This window comes from Rutilus rutilus (assembly GCF_951802725.1).
Source record: "Rutilus rutilus genome assembly, chromosome: 1".
NCBI classification, from domain to species: domain Eukaryota; kingdom Metazoa; phylum Chordata; class Actinopteri; order Cypriniformes; family Leuciscidae; genus Rutilus; species Rutilus rutilus.
The window spans coordinates 14,559,279-14,581,506 of NC_140209.1; positions in this window are offsets into that span (position 1 = coordinate 14,559,279).

Genomic DNA, 22,228 nt, shown 5'->3' on the forward strand with positions numbered 1-22,228 from the left:
CACAAATCACAGACTCTTCAATCATCATCTGAGTTTAAAGGGAGAATCTGCCCTTTTTAAATTGACCAGATAATCATAAACTTACCGTAAAGAACATGCAGATAAACATGTGCACCAGGTCCTTGTTGTCTGTCATTCACATATTGTCGGCATCTGTATAATCCGGAATCTTCTTCTGTGACGTTCTTGATGTTTAGAGAGCAGTCAGACTCCAGACTCAGTCTCTCATGTTTCTCTATTGTGTCTTTATTCTTTATCCCTTTAGTAATCAGTTCAACTGATGCTGAATGTCTATATCTGTTGTAGATCCATAAAGTTGATTTGCAGTGAGAAAGAGCATTATTACAGGACAGACGGACATTTTCACCAGAACTGATGAACACATGAGCATCATCCACTCCACTGATTCCTGAAACACAGTATATCTCAGTGACCATTATGATATTAATAAATGAAAACAATAAACCATACCAGCATAAAAACTTTTTCTGGTGTTTAATTAACATTTATTGATAAACCACATCAAACGCCTCTTTAAGAAGGAATAAGAAATACCCTGACTTTGAAAAAAAATGTAAATAATTTATTATCATCATAGCTTGAACTTTTGATTTCAGCTTTGTCATAAACATTACTGGACGGCACAGGATTAGTTGATCCTCCTCTTCAACCGTAGAAAATACACTAATAACTGACCTTAAAAGCTCTTTATCTGTTCTGTGTTTCTCTTTTTCCTTCAAACTCACCCTACTGTGACTTATGCACAGCTAAATACAAAATAATATTTGTGGAACAGTTCCCAAAGGAACGAGCAAAACTTGGGGATGGTTTGCTGGGATCAGTAATGTGATCCACTGGAGGCAAGTGTAAATGAGAACTCAAGTGCAGTTTATTATAAACAAAACAAAACCAAACATGAAACAAAAACGCTCTCGGTTACTAACATAATCTCGGTTCTCTCTAGATGAGGGGACGAGTGTTGCGTAAGCTAGATTATGCTACGGGGAAAATTCCTTTTCAGCTGTTTCCTTTCAACAGCTCGCGCGCCTATTGGCTGCTCTGCAGCAACTGCTGCAACCTATCGAGGGACAGCTCATGACGAAAGCACCAATGAGGGCGCTGGCGCCCACGCACGTCACGTCCTGCCAGAAGGGGCGCGGCTTAAGGCTATAAAAGCAGCGCCCAGAAAGTTTGTTCTTTGGTTCTTTGTACTGAAGCGAAACCAGAAGTAGCACAAGCACGGCAGGGTTACGCAACACTCCTTCCCTCATCTAGAGAGAACCGAGGTTACGTTAGTAACCGTGAGCGTTCTCTTATGAGAGTACTCTCGTGTTGCGTAAGCTAGCTTACGCTACGGGAACCCAATGTAAAGCGCCGTGCGTGCTAGTGAAGTCCACATATATATATTCCCAAGGGCATGTGCCCGGGGATACACATAAAAGTGGTGAAATCTGGGCCGACCGGGATGGGCCCAAGAATATAATTAACCATTCCTGAGAAGGGGAAATGGGTGCTTAATACAGTAGAACAGCCAGGATAGATATCCATGGGCTGAATCTCGTGAGAATGATTTAATAACTGCTTGTCAGACACCTGAACCCGAGGGACAGATGTGAGTGTATAATCACAGATAGGGGAGATAGCCTGATCTGTAGATCTAGTTTCCGTGCCGGCAGCACGTACATAATACGCAGTCTGCGCAGATCTGAGTCAAGCAGAACAGAACGTATAAGTTAGACTGACAACAGTTCAGACTGACAACAGAGCCTGTAGGGCGGGGACTTCCAGGTTATAAAACCTCATAAATGTAGACGGAGAGGCCCAGCCTGCCGCCATACAAATATCCTGGAGTGAAACTCCGCTGGACCATGCCCACGAACAGGCCATGCCTCTGGTGGAATGAGCTCTGACACCCAGAGGGCATCAAAGGCCCTAAGATCTATAAGCTAGAGCGATAGCGTCAACTATACACCTAGATAGGCTCTGTTTCGACGTGGCTAGCCCTTTAGTGCGGCCACCAAAAGAAACAAAGAGCTGTTTTGACTGCCTGAAAGCAGCAGACCGTTCAACATATATTCTTAATGCCCTGACAGGGCAGAGAAAATTCACATAGCCCTCACTGTCAGGTCGTGGGAGAGCCGACAGTGAAATGACTTGTGATCTGAACGGAGTGGAAAGCACTTTGGGGACATAACCATGTCTTGGTTTGAGGATGACTTTAGAGTCATTAGGCCCAAACTCAATGCACGTAGCACTCACAGAGAGTGCGTGGAGGTCACCCACTCGCTTAACCGAGGCGAGAGCCACGAGGAAAGCGGTCTTAAACGAAAGATGCCGCAAATCGTTGTGGATCTGTGTTTTTGGGGGAACTGTTTAACTCTGGGGGAGTTGTAAAATGAGCCTATTTCCAAAAAAAGTGGAGTATCCCTTTAAAGACATTTTTTGTTTTGGGCTGAACGATCCGGTGCGGTCCCAATTGCCAGGGGGAAAAAATCATTTTTCCCTGTCCCAGTATATTCAATTCAATTCAATTCAAATTTATTTGTATAGCACTTTTCACAATACACATTGTTTCAAAGCAGATTTACAGAAAGTGCATTTCAGAAATGTACATAGAAAAATAAAGTTAGTTAATCATGCATTAATTTAGGGCATAACAAATCACCAGCATTGAATTGTCTCTTCACAGGCCTCGAGTCGTCTCTTCACGGGTGTTGGGGCATCTGAAGTTTCCATGAGAGCCTGGATACAAACTGGAGCTGACGAACTCTATTTACCTCGGGACTAGCGTCTTTATATTGACTATGCCCTTTTGTTAAGTGGCTCAACTCTTACTGTGGGTTTAACGGATGAGGAACACCGCAAACCCACAGTATCCTCTCTGCCTGAACCACTTCACACCATGTCTGCCAAGTCTGAGCCACTTCACGTCATGCCAGCCAAGCCTGAGCCTCTTCACGTCATGCCTGCCAGTGTCTCCAGACAAGATGGCCACCGCCAAGCCAGTGTCTCCGGACAAGATGGCCGCCGCCGAGCCAGTGTCTCCGGCCCGCAAATTTTTTTTTGCAGGGCGGTAGGGGAAGACTCATTAACCCCCTGAGGTCGACAATCGCGCCGGCGCGATAGGCTCGCTTTTTTTTTTTTCAGTTCAGTTCAAAAGAAATTAATATTGCTCTGTTGACTTTGATATTACAAGCAAGTTTCATACATCAATCGATTCTGTTAAATGTGTATTATTTTTGTGTATACTCACAATAAAAACAAAGTGTTGTGCTTTTTGCCAAATAAAGAAAAATAAACGTGATGCGAGTTCTGCCATCTCTCTGTCAGTTAAATTCATTCTGAAACGCGTCCGAAAATGAACTGTAACTCAGCGAATACTCAGTCAAACAGGCATACAGACACACAGGCATGAAGCTTGAATTCTCTTCTTTTAAATGAGGTAATTTATATAAAAAACAAATATTCTCATCTTGTGAAATCTGTATTAAAAGAGAGCGATTCCAGTCGAGCTCATTAGAGCTAATTCAAATGTAATGTGAACCTGCCCACGGAGAGCGCGTGCTATTCAAACGCAAATTACTGAGGCAAACCTTTGAACGCCCCCCATATCAGCTCGAGAAAACACAAGTTTAATCATATCATTGTAGCCTACGTGTTTACACCATCTGGCAGCGCTGTGAGGAATAATAATAATGGAGAATCTACCTCAGAGTTCGGGTATTGCGAGGAGCGAGGATCCGACTGAGTGAGGAAAACTGTAGTAAGTTTTTTTTTCTTCTCAAGTTAATCGCGTTTCCGTGTGAATGAATGAACGGCAGCCGCAGAGATGCGCGCTGTTTACCACAGCTTGCAAAAAGACAGTTTAAATTTAAATCGCCTTTCTGTGTGTGTGTGAATGAATGATGATGTTTTAGCAAAATGTATTGCTATACTGAGATGAGTAAAAATCGACTGAAATATGTTGAAATAAAATGTAGGCTATTTGTATAAGCAACGTATTAAACTGCAAATTAACATTTATATGCCCTAATATTTCATAAAAACAACGTTACAGTCAGGCGTTTCTGTTTGTGAATGAATGTTTCGGTTTTAGCAAACTGTATTGCTATACTGAGTAAAAATCGACTGAAATATGTTGAAATAAAATGTATTTGTATAAGCAACGTATTAAACTGCAAATTAACATTTATATTTCTTATAATAAAAATGAAAGACCTATGTTACAGACATATGAAAGACAACATTTCGTTGATTAGTTTTGGATAGATCAGTGGTTCTCAAACCTGTCCTGGCGTACCCCCAACACTGCACGTTTTCTTTCTCTCCCTAATCAAACAGACCTGATTCAACTCATCAGCTCATTAACCCATGTAATAATGAGCTGATGAGTTGAATCAGGTGTGTTTGATTAGGGAGAGAAAGAAAACGTGCAGTGTTGGGGGTACGCCAGGACAGGTTTGAGAACCACTGGGATAGATTATACATTTTTACTGTAAAATATCTGCCACCTCAAATAAGCTTTTGTTTGCCAATTTTTGCTCATATGTTAAATATAGTATGTTTTGTCAAAAATAAAGTAATCAAATAATCAATCAAATCCTTAACTTTGAAATATGTATGATAAAATGTATACTTTAGTTTTTACAAAGAAAGATTACACTTGAATTGTTGTTGTAATTGTAACCTTTTTAATAAAAAAAAAAGATATTTACAAGGTAGATGTAAACAAACTATTAAAAGGTAAATATAAGCCTTTTCTTTAAATAATTTTTATTGTGTTTTATTAGTGACAAATTTGGGGAGAGGATAAATATTCCAAAACTGAAAATACAGTATGAGAATTAACTGCACAATTACTAGACATGTTTTCCTTGGATATTATAGGCCAATTTGCAAGCACAATTTGTGGAAAAATAAAAAAGAATTGAGATGCTTCCAACTGTTGCTCTTGCATTCTTGTGGCTCAGTGACTCACCTGAATGAAAGGGTCATTAAGTCAAGTCAAGTCAAGTCAAGTATATTTGTATAGCGCTTTTCACAATACAGATTGTATCAAAGCAGCTTCACAGTATTAAATTAAAATAATACAACAAGGTTTGTTTCTAGTGGAATTTATTGATAAAATCAAATTAGATATCCCCAGAATATCCATTAAGTATGTGGGCCCCATTGTCTCCTCAGGTGTGAACCACTAAATATGCATGATCGTTGACGCCCACTCGAATATTGCCTTTCCAAACAGAAAGTGCTTTGCAAAATTCAAATCAATGTATTGTGTTATGTGAATGATTAGGCAGGGTGATTTTCACATCATTTTGAAGAAAAAACACTAGGCGATGACATCCATTAGACAAAAGTCTTATTGGCACATATTTAGTGTGTTTTGTGGTCTTATTTCAGAAACTTTAGTTTTTAGTTTTTTCAATAACCACGCATAAACATTATTCTCTCAAAAATGCAGACATGTACATTCTTGTTGCTCACATATTATGGTAGCCCTGTTTGTGCTAAATAGTGTGTATTTTTTTTTTTTTTGCCATTAATATGTTTATAAGCAACTGAAAAAAGCACAGATGTCAGGGCATGTCAGAACATCTCAAGGACCTCAAAAACACCTCAGACCCCAGAGGGTTAATATTCATTAGGGAAGTCATCCCTGATTGGTCTTAACCCCAGTGACGGGTAGGTTTAGGGGCGGGGTTGGGGTAGGTCATCACATAGACCCCAGTGACGGGTAGGTTTAGGGGCGGGGTTAGGTGAAGGTCATCAGACCAATCAGGGATGACTTCCCTAATGAATATTAATGAGTCTTCCCCTACCACCCTGCAAAAAAAAAATTTCGCCTCCGGCCCACGCCTGCCGATCCAGAGGCTGTTCACGTCACGCCTGCCGAGCCAGAGACTGTTCACGTCACTTCTGCCGAGCCAGAGACTGTTCAAGTTACGGCTGCTCAGCCAGAGACTGTTCATGTCACGCCTGCCGAGCCAGAGGCTATTCACGTCACACCTGTGGAGCCAGAGGCTGTTCACGTCACGTCTGCCGAGCCAGAGACTGTTCACGTCACGCCTGCTGAGCCAGAGACTGTTCACGTCACGTCTGCCGAGCCAGAGGCTGTTCACGTCACGCCTGCTGAGCCAGAGACTGTTCACGTCACGTCTGCCGAGCCAGAGGCTGTTCACGTAACGCCTGCCGAGCCAGAGGCTGTTCACGTCACGCCTGCCGAGCCAGAGGCTGTTCACGTCACGCCTGCCGAGCCAGAGGCTGTTCACGTCACGTCTGCCGAGCCAGAGACTGTTCACGTCACGCCTGCCGAGCCAGAGACTGTTCACGTCACGTCTGCCGAGCCAGAGGCTGTTCACGTCACGCCTGCCGAGCCAGAGGCTGTTCACGTCACGCCTGCCGAGCCAGAGTCTGTTCACATCATGCCTCCCGAGCCAGAGGCTGTTCACGTCACACTTGCCCAGCCAGAGACTGTTCACGCTTTGCCTGCTGTGTATGTGTCTTCGGACAAGATGGTCACCGCCATGCCAGAGTCACGTCCCAAGATGGCCGCCGCCATGCCAGAGCCACGTCCCAAGATGACCACCGCCATGCCAGAGTCACGTCCCCAGATGGCAGCCACGGTGTCTGTTCCTGAGCCATTGTCTGTTCCAGCCCATAACCCCATAGCTGTCCCCAAGAAAAAAAAAAAAAACCATTGTCCCCTGAATTGCCGGCTCCACCCTGGCCACCTGAACTGTCTGGACTACCCTGGATTCCTGCACTGTCGGATCCGCCCTGGCACAGTCTCTGGGACCAATCCGGGTCCGCCCACGCCATGCCACGGACCAGGTCTGCCCATGCCATGACACAACCCAGGCTCGTCCACGCCATGCCACGACCCATGTCCTGTTCCCCTGCACGAGCCTGGCTCTCCATCCCTCCCCCAAGACCGCCACCGCTCCACCACCCTCCTTGAACATTTTTTCTTTTGTTTGGGTGTTGGGAGCCACCCTTAGAGGGGGGGATCTGTCACGTTTTGGGTTTGTTCATGTCATGTTTCCATGTCTGTCATGTGAAACTTTTCACGTGATGATACTGTACTTCTGTTCTCTGACCACACTTCACTGAGCTGAACACTCGTTGTGTGTTTGATAGTAAGTTTATGATCAATCATGAGCTGAGTTTGGTAAGTAGTTAACAGTGAATTTGATCATGATTAGGGCCCTCTCAAGTAAAACTCATGACAAAATAATGCATTAACAAATAATTTAACCCTCTGAGGTCGGCAAACGCGCCCCCGCGTTTTGCTGGATTTTCTCCACATTGTAGAACTATAAACTTAAATTACTCCATCATTTATGGTCATACAGAAAAAAAGAAATATAAAAAAAGAATCTGTGATATTTCTACTTTTGTATGTGTCCACTTACAATCAAATCAAAACATTGTGCTTTTGTAAAATAAAGAAAATAAACAGGGTGTGCGTTCTGCCTCTCCGTCGCGGTGAACTTTTTTTTCTTGAGCACGTCTATAAACTGAAACAAAACTCAGCGAATACTTGTCACACATTTATGAGCCATACACCTTTATAAACATTTAAGTGTGTACTTTTAAAACGATCGGGTTCAAAACGAAAACAAATATTCTCTGTTTAAGTAATTTGTATAAAACCAACAAGATGTCCAGCTTCTCAAACGCTTGCTCATTACAGTTAATTTGGCCACGCCTACGAGCGCAAAAGACATTCACATGCAAATCTCCACATGGAACGCGATCGCGCTCATTACCTCAAAAACAAAACACCAAAACACTTCACTTTTCGTCGAGTTAGGCGCACTGTGAGCTTACATTGGATTTAGGCTACCTCAGAAGAAGAAGAATGCGATTTGAAGACAAGAAAGATTTAAGGTAAGAAATTCTTACATATTAGTTTGTTATTGTTGCATAAATGTCACATTGCAGTTGAACTGTTGCTAGATATATGGGGAATATTATAATATTTAGACCCGTGTTTACTGTTAGGCCTACTGTGTTTGTGGATATCTGGTCAAACGTAGATATGTATGGTAACCATAATGTTTTATATTTGAGCGCGATCGCGTTTGAATGTATCATATTTTGCAGCGCGATCGCGTTTGAATGTATCATATTTTGCAGCGCGATCGCGTTTGAATGTATCATTTGAAAATTTGAAAAGCAAAACACACCAAACGGCTTCATGTTTTTACTATTATCTCATTTCATATCATCATAACGAATGGAAACATTTGAAGTAACATGATAATCAATATATTTTTCTCTAGCTTGGTTGTTACTGAAATCTTTTGGAAGATTTATACTGCTATCTATTGTTATTATTATTTTACCCAGCACTGCTATGCCTACAAGGCACAACAAACCTGGTGTTCATTATATTATATATTGTTGGAAACATTTGTGTGTGTGTGTATTCTGTGAATTTTAACAAGCAATTTTAACCAGAAAAATCTAATATTTATTTCCAAAATCGTGCAGGCCTTTCTCTTGATATCAGTATGTTCATTTTTTTTTTCAGGGCCCAGATGCCACTGAGTCCTGCCGACTTCAACATTCACATGAGTCTCTGGAACATGAACATGGTAAAGTGAAAATCAAACACCTTGGAAATGAAAGGTATGTACAATGTTTTTAGGAATGGCACAAAGGTCTCTGTCTTTCAATAAGTGCTTTTTTGCCATTTGTTGTGTCTATTTGGATTATGTTGTGTAAATAAATCCAAACAATCTAAAAGCCATTCTTTTTTAAATCTCCTCATTTACAGTATTGTGCAAGGTTGCTCAGAATGACAGGGGCCTGATAGCTCCTAATAGGGCAGTTGGAGGAGGGTCTTTGTCTTTCTCAGGTGTGAAAACCATACATATTAATGAGCTCACGCATAGAGCTTTCTCACACAAAACACGTCGTAAAAATTTTAAATCAATATATTGTCTTCTCTGAATGAGCAGTCAGGGTGATTTTCACATAGTTTTAGAGCAAATATTCTAGGCTATGTCATACAATTTTCAAAAGTCTTGTGAAGAAATAATCAGTATGGGTTTCATGGCCTTATTTCAGTGAGATTTTTTTTTTGTATTTTCACAAACCACGCATAAATGTCATTATCTCAAAACTACAAACTTTTACATACATGCTGTTGATATATTATTGTAGCAGAGTTTGTGCTGAATACAGTGTAATTAGACTTTAGCCATGAAAATGTCACAAGTAACAGAAATAAGCACAAATGTCAGAGCATGTCAGAACACCTCCAGGGCCCAGAAAACAGCTCAGACCTCAGAGGGTTAATAAAATATGATTAAACATGCACTAGAAGAATATTTGTATTCCTTTACACCACCAGTACAACAAAACAAACAAACAAAAGATAAAGGTTATTTGTAGTTCTTTTATTATTTATTGACATCATTAAAAACTCAGCAGTCAACATTTATTAGATTAAAATGCCAGCATTACTGTAGCAACACAACTAACATGCTGAGATAAGTGTTAATAAGTGTCTCACCAGAAACAAACCCTACATACTGTAGTTCCAGGAAAAAACGTTATGACTAAATATTTATGATTAAAATCATAAAAATAGATCAAATTCAATTTATTAGTGTTAGTTATTAGTCTATTTTCCACATTTAATTAGAGTATAGATCTATTAAATTAATGGCAAAATAATCTTACACCGTTCTACTTATTTGTCATGAATAGGTGCTCTCGGCGTGTTAGTTGTGTTGTTATACGGTAATGCTGGCATTTAATCTAATATATGTTGACTGCTTTGGTAAACCAAATTGTTAATTATAGTCATGTTTGCATGAGTTTTAAATTGGGAATTTTCCAGGAAGTGATGTACAGTAATTAACTGTATTGTTTTGTTTTTTAATTGTATATGCTTCAATTAAATTGTGTACGTGGCATATTTGATTGTAAATGTAGCTCGTGTGTGTCTTTACAGGTATGTTTGGGCTTTATTTTGAGTCTATATGTTTAATGATGTAAAAAAAGAATAAAATAACTACATCTTTTTTTCTTTTTTTTTTAAAGGAATACAAATATTCTCCTAGTGCATGTTTAATCATATTTTATTAAATTATTTATTAATGCATTATTTTGTCATGACTTTACTTGTCCAGTCAACACTTTAACAGTGATCTCACCATGTGGTCACAACGTCATCAATGTGAGTCACAGTGAGCTAAAAGTGTAACTCACAGCGCACTCTCCGTGGCCACAATATGAGCTCATCCCAGATAGAAATGTTGTTGTTCTGTCAATGTTGTTATGTTCTTGTAATGGTTTATGTAGATACTTTTATTTTTGTTACCAGAATGTTCTCCTTAAAAAAAAAGGATAACACTCTCTAAAACATTTTAAACATGTTTAGTCCTAACATTGATAGAACATTATCCCCTAACATTCTTATAAAGTTTTAGCGGGAAGCTTCCCAGCAGACATAGGACTGAACCTCTTAAAAGAGGTTTAGATGTCGAAGTTTGTTTGAAAGTAATAGTTTGGTTTGGTCACCATTATGGTGATCAGAGTTTGCTTTAGTTGGGCTCTTCGGGCTTGACTATTTGATGTAGGCTAAGTTTTTCTCTGGCTGCTATAAGTGTTTATTATAGCAAGAGAAAATTGAATCAAGTATGCTGTCTACTTGTTGATCATAATGTGACGGTCTGATTTCACCCAGGGACTAAATCTTTGGTATCAAGTTTACATGATCATAACAATCTAGGGTTTCTACAGCATGAGATCAACCAGTTAAGCCACGTTTCCACTGAAATTACCTGGAACAATTTGTCCCGAGAACTTTCTTACCAGGAACTTTTTTCCCCCAGACCTGTTGCTAGCCGCGTTTCCACCGCGGTCTAAAGTACCGCGAAGATTAGGCAAATAGTCCGGTGACGTAGGACTGCGTGCGATTTTACAGTTTCCACTGGATTTCATCCTCTGAATTTAAGCTTAATAAAGCCTGAACCTTGTCGTCGGTCCATGGGCCGTATTTTTTAAACTCAGTTGTTGATTCGAATAGCAGACGACTGTTACTGCACGCACCGCAACAGATGGTGGTTGAATAAAATGCTGCATGGAGTCAACTAATCAAAATGCGGCATGAATTCAACCAATCAGCATGTTCAGTGCCCAAGTCCCACCCCTGAAAGTTCCCGAACTTTGAAAAGGTACTACCTCACAAGCAGGGACTTTCGGAGGGGGAAATATTTACACAGAACTTCATTTAGACCCTGGTTCCTGTGGTGTAAACACAGCGAGTACCACCAAAGTTCCTAGTTCGTGGGGAAAGTTCCTGCAGTGGAAACGCTGCTTTAGTGATGGCAGTTTGACACTTAAAGGTGCCTTGTGTAAAAATAAATAAATTCATACTCCACATTCCATACCAGATGGGGGCAGTATACCTCCAGAAAGTGAGTTGGTCTACTCTAGAGTATGAATATCTTCAAGCTACTCCCCTTCACCTTTACCAGTGAATATGTTCATATTCGTTTTGTTCATATTACATTTTTATTGTTATTTTGAATTACATTAATTTGACAGACAGCATTCGCTGATGTTGACCAAGCTAGCGCCAACGTAACCAGAGCTTCCAACTCTCACGCATTAACCGTGAGACACGCAAACACTTTTCACACGCTCTCACTCACCCCACACATCAATTTTCTCACGCACAGAAAAATCGCGAAGCAAAGAGGACACGGATACCGACAAACTAGACAGAGCAGGTTAGTTATGATATAAAAAAAAAATCTCAGCTCTCAGATTCTGTCAATTTTATCACGCAATTCAAACAATAAATACCGTTTTGGCGCTTGTAAATGTTACACGACAGATCCCTAGCGCACGTAAACCGAACATCTCTACTAGCTAATAATAGTAAAAAAACACGAACACTGAAAGATACAGTAACGTTAGGCTACAACTTACCAAAATGTATTCCTCATACATAATATCGACCAATCAGTGTTTTTTATCAGCGTGAAGAGGTCAATAACACAGCTGGAGAACAATTATGTCAGATTTACCTCAGGAAAGCCATTTATATACATAATATAGGTCACGTAAGTTAGTTGGCAAGAAAAAAAGAGCAATAGAGATTGTGCTATGTGTACTATATTACAATACTGTATTTATGAACGTTATATACGTTTATCGAACAGCCTTCGATACATTTCTATGTTATAACTTCCTGAAAATCTACACAAACATATAAAACAAACTTCTAACGAAATACTAACAGCATCTTACTTACCAATCCAAAAGAAATGTTGCAAGTTCGGAGTCAAACCTCATTTTTTTCATGTCCATTAGTTGTCTCCAGCGATGGAAAGCAGTGCCAATGTTTACTCTGGTTCTGTTCCTTTTTTATCAGATTTTATTTGAATGTAGTAGTGGGGCTGTAAGCTACTTTCCACACGATTGACATCAGGTTCAAGTAAGCCCGCAAGCCGTGCGAGTTATTCGTGTATTGCATGTTTGGCTGGTGGTTATGTTGCCCGCATACCGCCTCCCATGGCCGAAACTGGTATTATGACACCTGTCGGGCCGTGGCTAGTAATGCTAATGCTAATTTAGGTTGATATCTCTGCAGCACTATAACTTGACATTTTTTTAATGACATCATCGCCCTTATTTCTTCTCATTCTTTTGATGCGTGTAGCTCATTTTTTGGATATTTTTACCTCAATTTTTACACAAGGCACCTTTAAGCTTTGATATGTGCTTCAAACCATTAACTACAATTCCATTTGAACCACTGCTCCGAAGGTTGCTTTGGTCCGGAAAAATCACGTGACATGTGACGTCCGAAGCAGCAACAGCTTCATTCTCTGAATGAATCACCCGAGTGGTTTGCAGCACCACCGCCACACGTTCATTCCCTCTGAATGAATTTTCTTAAACCCTCCTGTCCAATTTCTAGCCAGGATAGATTAGATGCAGCCTTGGCACTTCTCCAGGCGAGGGCATTGTTACTGAAGCTTCGAGTAATGAACCCATTTTCAAAACAATTCTTCTAAGTGGTTCAGTGCTTCACCAAAGCTTCATTTGCCCATCACTTCCACCAGTGTTTTAATCATAAAATGTGGAGTATTTATTATAAAATCAAAAACTGTGCACAATAAGATTTAAACGCCTCTAACGAGACAAACACAAACTTCAAGAATCAGTGCGTGAATCTATAACGGTGACGTGCTTCATGCAGCAATGCATTCTGGGTGCATCATACAAAACTAATCAGTGGCTCCCAGAATGCATTGCGGTATGAAGCACGTCACCGTTATGGATTCACGCACTGATTCTTAAGGTTTGAGAGCGTCTAAGTGAAACAGTAGTTAAAAATATTTATTGTTTTTTATGCAAATGTTTTTATTAAAAAATGTTGGATGTCATCCTATAGAAACATTACTATAATCAATTATAGGAAATTAATAACACATTTGAAAGTCTACAGTACGTGCAGAATTATTAGGCACGTTGATTTTCTGATCATATTTTCCAGGAACCAAGGGACCATTTTTGTTCCAAGGAACATTTTGCCAATTTCAAACCATATTAATCTTAATAACTACTATTAATTTTGAATTTAATCATTTATAAGTGATATATAATTGTTCATGAAGGCTGGAAATGAAAAACGCCTTATATTCAGGTATGCATAATTATCATGTTTTCTTTTACAGATAAAATAAGCCAAAAAAGAGATTTAACTCAGACTGAAAAGTCAAAAAATATTAAATGCCCATGAGAAGGATTCAATACTAAAGCAATACTAGAGATTGCAGTTAAGGCATGAGCTCAGACAAAAACAGGTGAAGAAGAAAAGACACATTTTAACTGCAAAAGAATGAAGAATTAAGGTGAAGAATTAAGTGTGAAACCATCAGGAACCCTTTAGTCTCCAGCGCCACCATTTTCCAGAACTGTATGCTACCTGGAGTCTCCAGAAGAGCAAGGTGTCAGGATCTCAGAGACTTGGGTTAGGTAAAGAATCCTAAAACATTACCCCAAATGTGGTGCTGGTCTTCAAGAGTCACTCTCAATCTGTCTGTCTATAAAGTCTATATAAACACAGTCTTCATGTATTTCACAACACTTCAGCTTGTGATTCTTATTAAGAGGGGGTACATTTTTAGGATTCTTTACCTAACCCAAGTCTCTTCTGAGATCCTGACACCTTGCTCTTCTGGAGACTCCAGGTAGGCTACAGTTCTGGAAAATGGTGGCACTGGAGACTAAAGGGTTCCTGATGGTTTCACACATAATTCTTCACCTTAATTTTTAATTCTTTTGCAGTTAAAATGTGTCTTTTCCTCTCCACCTGTTTTTGTCTGACCCTGCTGACCCAATGAGCATTTCACTGTCCAATGGTCATGCCTTAACTGCAATCTCTAGCCCTTAATCGCTGTTTGGGGTCAAAATGACCCCAATGGACTTTTCCTTCATTTTTTAAAAGTGTTACCTTCATCGCAGGGGCATGAAACTCTGTGACTTTTCCTAAATAATCTATCTAAACATGCACAAAAAAACTGGGCTTGATTTGGTTGTTCTAAAGGTGTGTAATTTTTTTTTTACCATATAAGCTGTTTGGGGTCAAAATGACCCCACATTGAAAATGAATGGGAAAATGAAAAAAATGACTTTTTTTTTATTTTGTTTGTCAAAAAAATAAAAGTAAATCCATTATAAATCTGAAAATTTTTACAAATAAACCAAGGTCTGGTCCTAGAGCATAAATAAAAAGTAGAACGAACTTTCTATCTCATACACACACACACACACACAAACACACACATGTATGTCACTGCAACAGAGAGCATTTTTATAGAAATTGGCAAATAAAATCAACTAAACTAGCATAAATCTAAAAAATGTCACATATGCAACACGGAACAAGCTTGTTCCCAGACACACACACACACACAGAGAGAGAGAGAGAGAGAGAGAGAGAGAGAGAGAGAGAGAGAGAGAGAGAGGGAAAGGGCAGATAAAAGAAAGATGAAATGCAGCTGAACTTTTGCACTCTGAGAAAGTTTACAGTTAGATGAAAGAGCTGCAGCAGTATTTTGAAAACATCCCAGTTAGAGTATAAAAGTGGCAGTCTGGTTCCCGCACACAGCTCATTCTGTGACAGCACCATGGACAAAAGGTACAGTCTTGAGCAGACCCTGGATTTCATACTGGATGAAAGTGATAATGAAGAACACCTGGAGAACGCTGACCCAGATCATTCTGAGGACTTTACCACTGACACAGAAGATGAAACAGAGTTTCAAGAAGATTACCAGGAATCTGAAGAGGAGGATTATGAGGAGGAAGGCCATGCAGACGAAATGTATTTGTCAAAAAATGGAAACATTCTCTGGAATTCTACTCCACCTCTACAGAGGCCAGGAAGAGCTTCAGCATCAAGAATCATCAAACTAACACCAGGACCGACCAGGTATGCATGCTCTCGCGTCGATGACATAAAGTCTGCCTTTTTATTATTTTTTCCAACGTCTATCCAGAACATCTTGATTGAAATGACTAATTTGGAAGGCAAGAGAGTGTATGGTGACAGCTGGAAGGACGTAGATTGGACAGAGTTGGAAGCTTTTTTTGGTTTAATCCTTCTTGCCGGTGTTTATCGGTCACACAATGAGGCCTTGACAAGCCTGTGGGATGCTGAAACCAGTCGTTCAATTTTTCGTGCCGTCATGTCCCTGGAAAAATTCAAATTATTGACAAGAATTATCCGTTTTGACAACAAGGACACAAGAACAGGTCGACGTGAGACGGACAAGCTGGCTGCAATACGTGACATCTGGGATCTGTGGGTTGAGTGTCTCCCTCTGATGTATAACCCAGGCCCAGATGTAACTGTAGACGAGTGCTTGATTCCGTTCAAAGGAAGATGTGCTTTCAAGCAGTACATTCCCAGCAAACCTGCGAGGTATGGAACAAAGATCTGGACTGCATGCGATTCCACAACCAGTTATGCCTGGAATATGCAGGTATACACAGGGAAGCCTCTGGATGGAAAGCCTGAAAAAAACCAGGGTATGCGCGTCGTCCTCGACATGACCGCTGGTCTTCAGGGACACAATAACGTGTGACAATTTTTTTACGTCACATGCCCTTGGCCAGGAGCTGCTAAAAAAACAGCTAACAATGGTTGGGACAATAAGAAAAAACAAGCCTGAGCTTCCACCTGCTCTTCTCGCAACAAAAGGCAGAGATCGCTTTTCTTCTCTCTTTGCCTTCAGTGACACACATTGCCTTGTATCTTATTGTCCCAAAAAAGGCAAAAATGTGTTGCTAATGAGCACCTGCCACAAGGAGGCGATAATAAGCGACAGGGAGGACAAGAAGCCTCAAGTTATCTTGGATTACAATCATTGTAAAGGAGGAGTTGACAACATTGACAAGGTATTTCCATATCTGATATTCATATGCATAATTTGCTAAATTTATAATGCATTTCTTTTGTCAGCGAATGTACTAATCTATGTGTCTTTGTAATATTGCAGATGATTGCAACCTACAGCTGCAAGAGGAGAACAGCTCGTTGGCCAATGGCAATTTTCTCAGCCATGATTGACGTGTCCGCAATCAATGCTTTTGTGGTGTGGAAAGCAATAAATCCTGCATGGGAGAGAGGAAAGTGTTTCCAGAGGAGGCTGTTTCTTGAACAACTCGGAAGAGCTCTCGTGAGTCCACACATGAAGAGCCGAAAACGCCTGCCTCGCACACCAGCCTCAGTCAACATACTGAAGAAAATTCAAGATCCTTCATCTGACAGTGAAGAGGAAGCTCCAGGACCTTCCACCAAACCTCAATCCTCAAAAAGGAAGCGCTGTGAGGTGTGTCCACGGAACAAAGACACGAAGTCTGGAAGGCAATGCACAAAGTGCAAGAAGAACATCTGCCCTGCTCATACGGTCAACATCTGCAAGATGTGCATGGACTTTAGTTCATCCATCCACAAAAAGAAAGCGCTGTGAGGTGTGTCCACGCAGCAGAGACGTGAAGTTCAGATGGGACTGCACAAACTGGAAGAACATCTGCACTGCTCAAACTGTCAACATCTGCCAGATGTGCATCGACTTTAGTTCATGATATGAAGTACCATTATCAGTGTTTTGCACTCTGCTTGTTCTTTCACATGTTTATTAGCCATGTGATTTATAAAAAAAGTTGTTCTGTGTACCCTTCACTCCTGTTCATTACAGTTTATTGGTTCTGTTGTTTTGTATTATATTGGTTTATTTACTTTTAAAATTCATCTTGTTCTAAAATCTCTTGTTCTAAAAAAATAAATAATTGTTGATAAATAATTTTCTGAAATAAATAGTGTGTGATTACAATCATGTCATAGTGGTGACTTGTAATGTTTCTTCAAATGTATGTATAATCATTTGCAAAAGCAGATCATTCAAAATATATCAGAAAACAACAAATTCTAACTAACTAACTAAATTCTGACAAAACTACAGATTTTTTATGCATTTCAAAATGTTAAAATAAATATTCACATCACAAAATATATATCAAAGTTGTGAGCTTCAAGAAAAACCATCAAGAAAAATCAAGTGGAAATGAATGAGTTTCTATGGGCCTCTATTGGATACATGTGGCCATTGCACTTTAATTCCTTACCTATAAGAAATAAAGTTTTTTGACTAACCTTTAGATGGCAGTATTCTATCCCTAACACATAAAGCAATGTCCAGAAACTATTTAGATTTAATTATGATCATCATTTAAGTGATTTTTTCTTTAAAAAATAATTTTTCATGAGCCAATTTATGGCCTAGTTGGGCCATTCTACAGAATTGGTGCAAACTGCTGTCCCTCATCCAAAAAACACATTTGAAAAGGATTTAATTATTAAAATCTTAGATGTTTACTAAGATCCTTCAATTATCTATTGAAACCCACAATAATATTTAAGATATCAGTAAGCTTTATATATATAAAATCATCATTTATGGACTACTTTCAATTAGGAGGTGGCTGTCCCAAACCCTAACCCCTAAATTTCAACTTGTGAAAATGATATTGAAAAAAAATGTGCAAATTTTTCCATTCTTGTTTTTAAAAAAAATATTTTTGTTTTTTTAAAAAAATGAAGTTAAAAAAAATATTTATTTTATTTTTTATTTTTAAATCATGAAACTTTATCTAAAAAAAACGTGTCCTGCATTTTCATGTCACTATCAAAACAGTGAATGTTGTAGTCCATTGGCTGAGACTGATTTTAACCACACACCTACATTTTTGATCAGGAAATATTCCTGTGTCCCTCTCTCTCATGTGCTATATGGTGAGTAGATTGATCCCATCATTTTGAAGTAAATGTGTTCTAAAGTCTAAAAATCTGTGTGTAACTTTAAGGAATGTCACTACCAAACTCATTTTTTCTGCTATTGAGAAATTTTTTTTGGATGTTATTCCAAAAAATTTAGTTGTTATATGTGTTCAACTGTTCTGACCAGTGATTGCTAACCATGTGCTGATTAGCATCTTCAAGCTAGGCTCAAAAGTATCTAAAATTGTCACTACCAAAACAGTCACTACCGAAACATGTCTTGAAGTTTCGGTTGTGACATTATTGTTTTGGTAGTGACAAAAGGGAACACATAATCCTTTATTTGGAGGAATAAACTACATTTTAGTACAGTTATGCAAATAATTACTACTGCAGTATTTTTTAGTAGTGTTTTAGTGTTTTAGTATGCAAGATTCTGTTAAAATTCTGTAATGTGATGAGGTTACGATTACTTAAAGGGATACTCCACTTTTTTTGGAAATAGGCTCATTTTACAACTCCCCCAGAGTTAAACAGTTGAGTTTTACCGTTTTCGAATCCATTCAGCCGATCTCCGGGTCTGGCGGTACCACTTTTAGCATAGCTTAGCATACATCATTGAATCGGACAAGACCATTAGCATCTCTCTGAAAAAAATGACCAAAGAGTTTCGATATTTTTCCTATTTAAAACTTGACTCTTCTGTAGTTACATCGTATACTAAGACCGACGGAAAATGTAAAGTTGCGATTTTCTAGGCTGATAGGGCAAGGAACTATACTCTCATTCCTGCGTAATAATCAAGAAACTTTGCTGCCGTACCATGAGTCCAGCAGGCGTAATGATATGACGCAGCGCCTGAAAATAGTCCCCAGCTCGGTAGCCTATTATCAGGCGGCAGGCGCTGCGTCATATCATTACGCCTGCTGGACTCATGGTACGGCAGCAAAGTTTCTTGATTATTACGCAGGAATTAGAGTAAAGTTCCTTGCCATATCAGCCTAGAAAATCGCAACTCTATCGAAACTCTTTGGTCATTTTTTTTAGAGAGATGCTAATGGTCTTGTCCGATTCAATGATGTATGCTAAGCTATGCTAAAAGTGGTACCGCCAGACCCGGAGATCGGCTGAATGGATTCGAAAACGATAAAACTCAACTGTTTAACTCTGGGTGAGTTGTAAAATGAGCCTATTTCCCAAAAAAGTGGAGTATCCCTTTAAGGTTGCAGTCCAAGATACTAGCTTAGGTGTAAGGTTGTTGTTAGTAATGTTAATTTCTATGATTAACTTGACAGGGAGAATGACATAAAACACCAACATGCCTAAAAAAATAGAGAGACAGAGAGAATACAAACAAAGGTTGAAAATTATTCTGAAATTAATGTTTAATGTAAGCACACACACACACAGTTCAGTGGTTCTGGAGATTTATCTGAATGACTCATAAACAAAATGTTGAAAATGTGAAAATAAAACAAAGTGGTTCTGAAACAGTCTACATTGTAAGTTGTTGGGTTTTATAGGAAGAAAAATCTATGAGAATACCTCTTCTCACTTGCACCTCAAGACCCAAAGTATAGAATAGCTCTAGGTGTTCTTATAAGATATTTACTGTCAGATGTGTGTCTGCTATATGTACTGACTGCATATGTGCATCATAGTTATTTATTTATAGTAACATAAAATGTGGACAGTCTGATTCAGCCATGGCAAACTAAGTATTGTGGTCACTACCAAAACATTACTGTCACTACCAAAAAATGTGCAGTCACTACTGTAACATGGGATGTTTTGTCAAAAATAAAGTATATTGAATTATCAACTAAGATGTTATGATGGTGTTTAGTTCAATGCATATTCAAACTAATGAATCCTTAACTTTGAAATCAGTACGATAAACTTTATGCCTTCTACAAAGAAAGACTGGGTTCAAAATACAACAAATCTCATAAATTACACTTAAAATATTATTAAAATTATAATCTTTATTGATTTAACCTGTAAAAATATTTTTGAAAAATTGAAAAAATATATATTTATAAGGTAGATGTCAACAAAATATTAATAGGTCATTATAAGCCTTCTTAATAAATTATTTAATATTGTGTTTCGGTAGTGACAAATTTGGGGAGAAGGAAAATATTCCAGCATTTTCTGAAAATACAATATGAGAATTAACTGCACAATTACTAGAAAAGCATACCTTGGATATTATACAATTTGCATACATGCAAAATTTGTGGGAAAAAACAAAACAATTTCAAGATGTTTCCAACTCTGACTTTGCACCAATTCTGTAGAATGGCCCAGTTATGTAATTGTGCAGTAAATAGGTAAAAAAAATCAAAATTTTCACAAAACCACAGCATAAATGTATAGTTGAGAAGTAAATAAAAAAAATGATATATAGTTTTCCATATAAAAAATTTCCTTATGCAATTGCTCTTTAAAATGTTGGGGTCAAAATGACCCCAAACATCTTAAGTGTTGTCCTTTTTTAACAGCGATTAAGGGCTAGTATTGCATTAGTATTGCATCCTTCTCATGGGGATTTAATAATTTTTTTAAGTTAAGTTAAATCCTTTTTTGGCTTATTTTATCTGTAAAAGAAAACGTGCCTAACAATTATGCACACCTGAATATAAGGCGTTTTTCATTTCCAGCCTTCATGAACAATTATAAATCACTTATAAATGATTAAATACAAAATTAATAGTAGTTATTACGATTAATGTGGTTTGGAATTGGTGAAATGTGCCTGAAAAAAAAATATGATCAGAAAATCAACGTGCCTAATAATTCTGCACGCACTGTAGAAGAGACCAGCTGATCAGAACACAACATGATGATTATATCATCTGATATGCATCATTTGATCACATTTTCTCTCACTGTTCTTCAGCTAACTAGTTAGAAATGTTAGATGTTAGAAAACTGACATTAAAACATCAAGACTCAAACTGACCAACTAAAGCAAACACTGATTACCATAATGGTAATCAAACCAAACTATTATTATTAACAAATTATCAACATCTAAACCTCTGTTAATCTCAATAAGGACTTTTGTACACATATGACAGAAGTAAATCTGGTTTGTAATAAGTGAAGCTAGTAATGTTGTTTGTGGAGTTGTTTAATGAAGTTTCCAGTATTTGACATTAGAGCGATGTTGGAGTCCATGTCCAATAACATTTCTATCTGGGATGAGCTCATATTGTGATCATATTGTAACACAACAAGTATGCAACCCAGTTAAGTTGTTGTGTGACTTTCCCAGAAGTCAGAGAACGGAGGTGCAGTCAGGGTACTTCTTATTCCTTCTTAAAGCGGCAGTTTAATTTGGTTTATCCATAAATGCTAATGAATGCATTAACTATCAAACATGTACTAACATGTAGTTAAGGCTGCCGCTATTCATGCGTGAATCCATAATGACTCCAGTCGTACTTCAGGATAACTCTTCAGTGGTTCATGCTTTCAATTATCAGTAGTTCATGTTGAATTAAGTATTAATTAGGTATTAGTACATGGTTATTCATATACCCTTATTGTAAAGTGTTACCCATTTTTCTAATTTAATGCAATTAAACAACACACTCTCCAGAATAAACTATTAGTCTTTATCAGAGAGCTGTTCAAATCACTGACACACTCTTAATATGAAGATAATTCTTCATCATCAGATGTTTGAGTGACACTATGTCCAGTATCAGGAATAATACAGTATGATCTGTGTGTATCAATACACAACTCTGAGATCACAACGTGAATGTGTGCAAGAATAAACTGAGCATGTTCAAATGAACTCTTTCCAGACTAATTCCACTAAATGTCTTTAGAGAAAATACAGATTTCTTTACCTGTGAGAAGTGAAGAGAGAATGATCAGTCCCAGCAGACACAGATC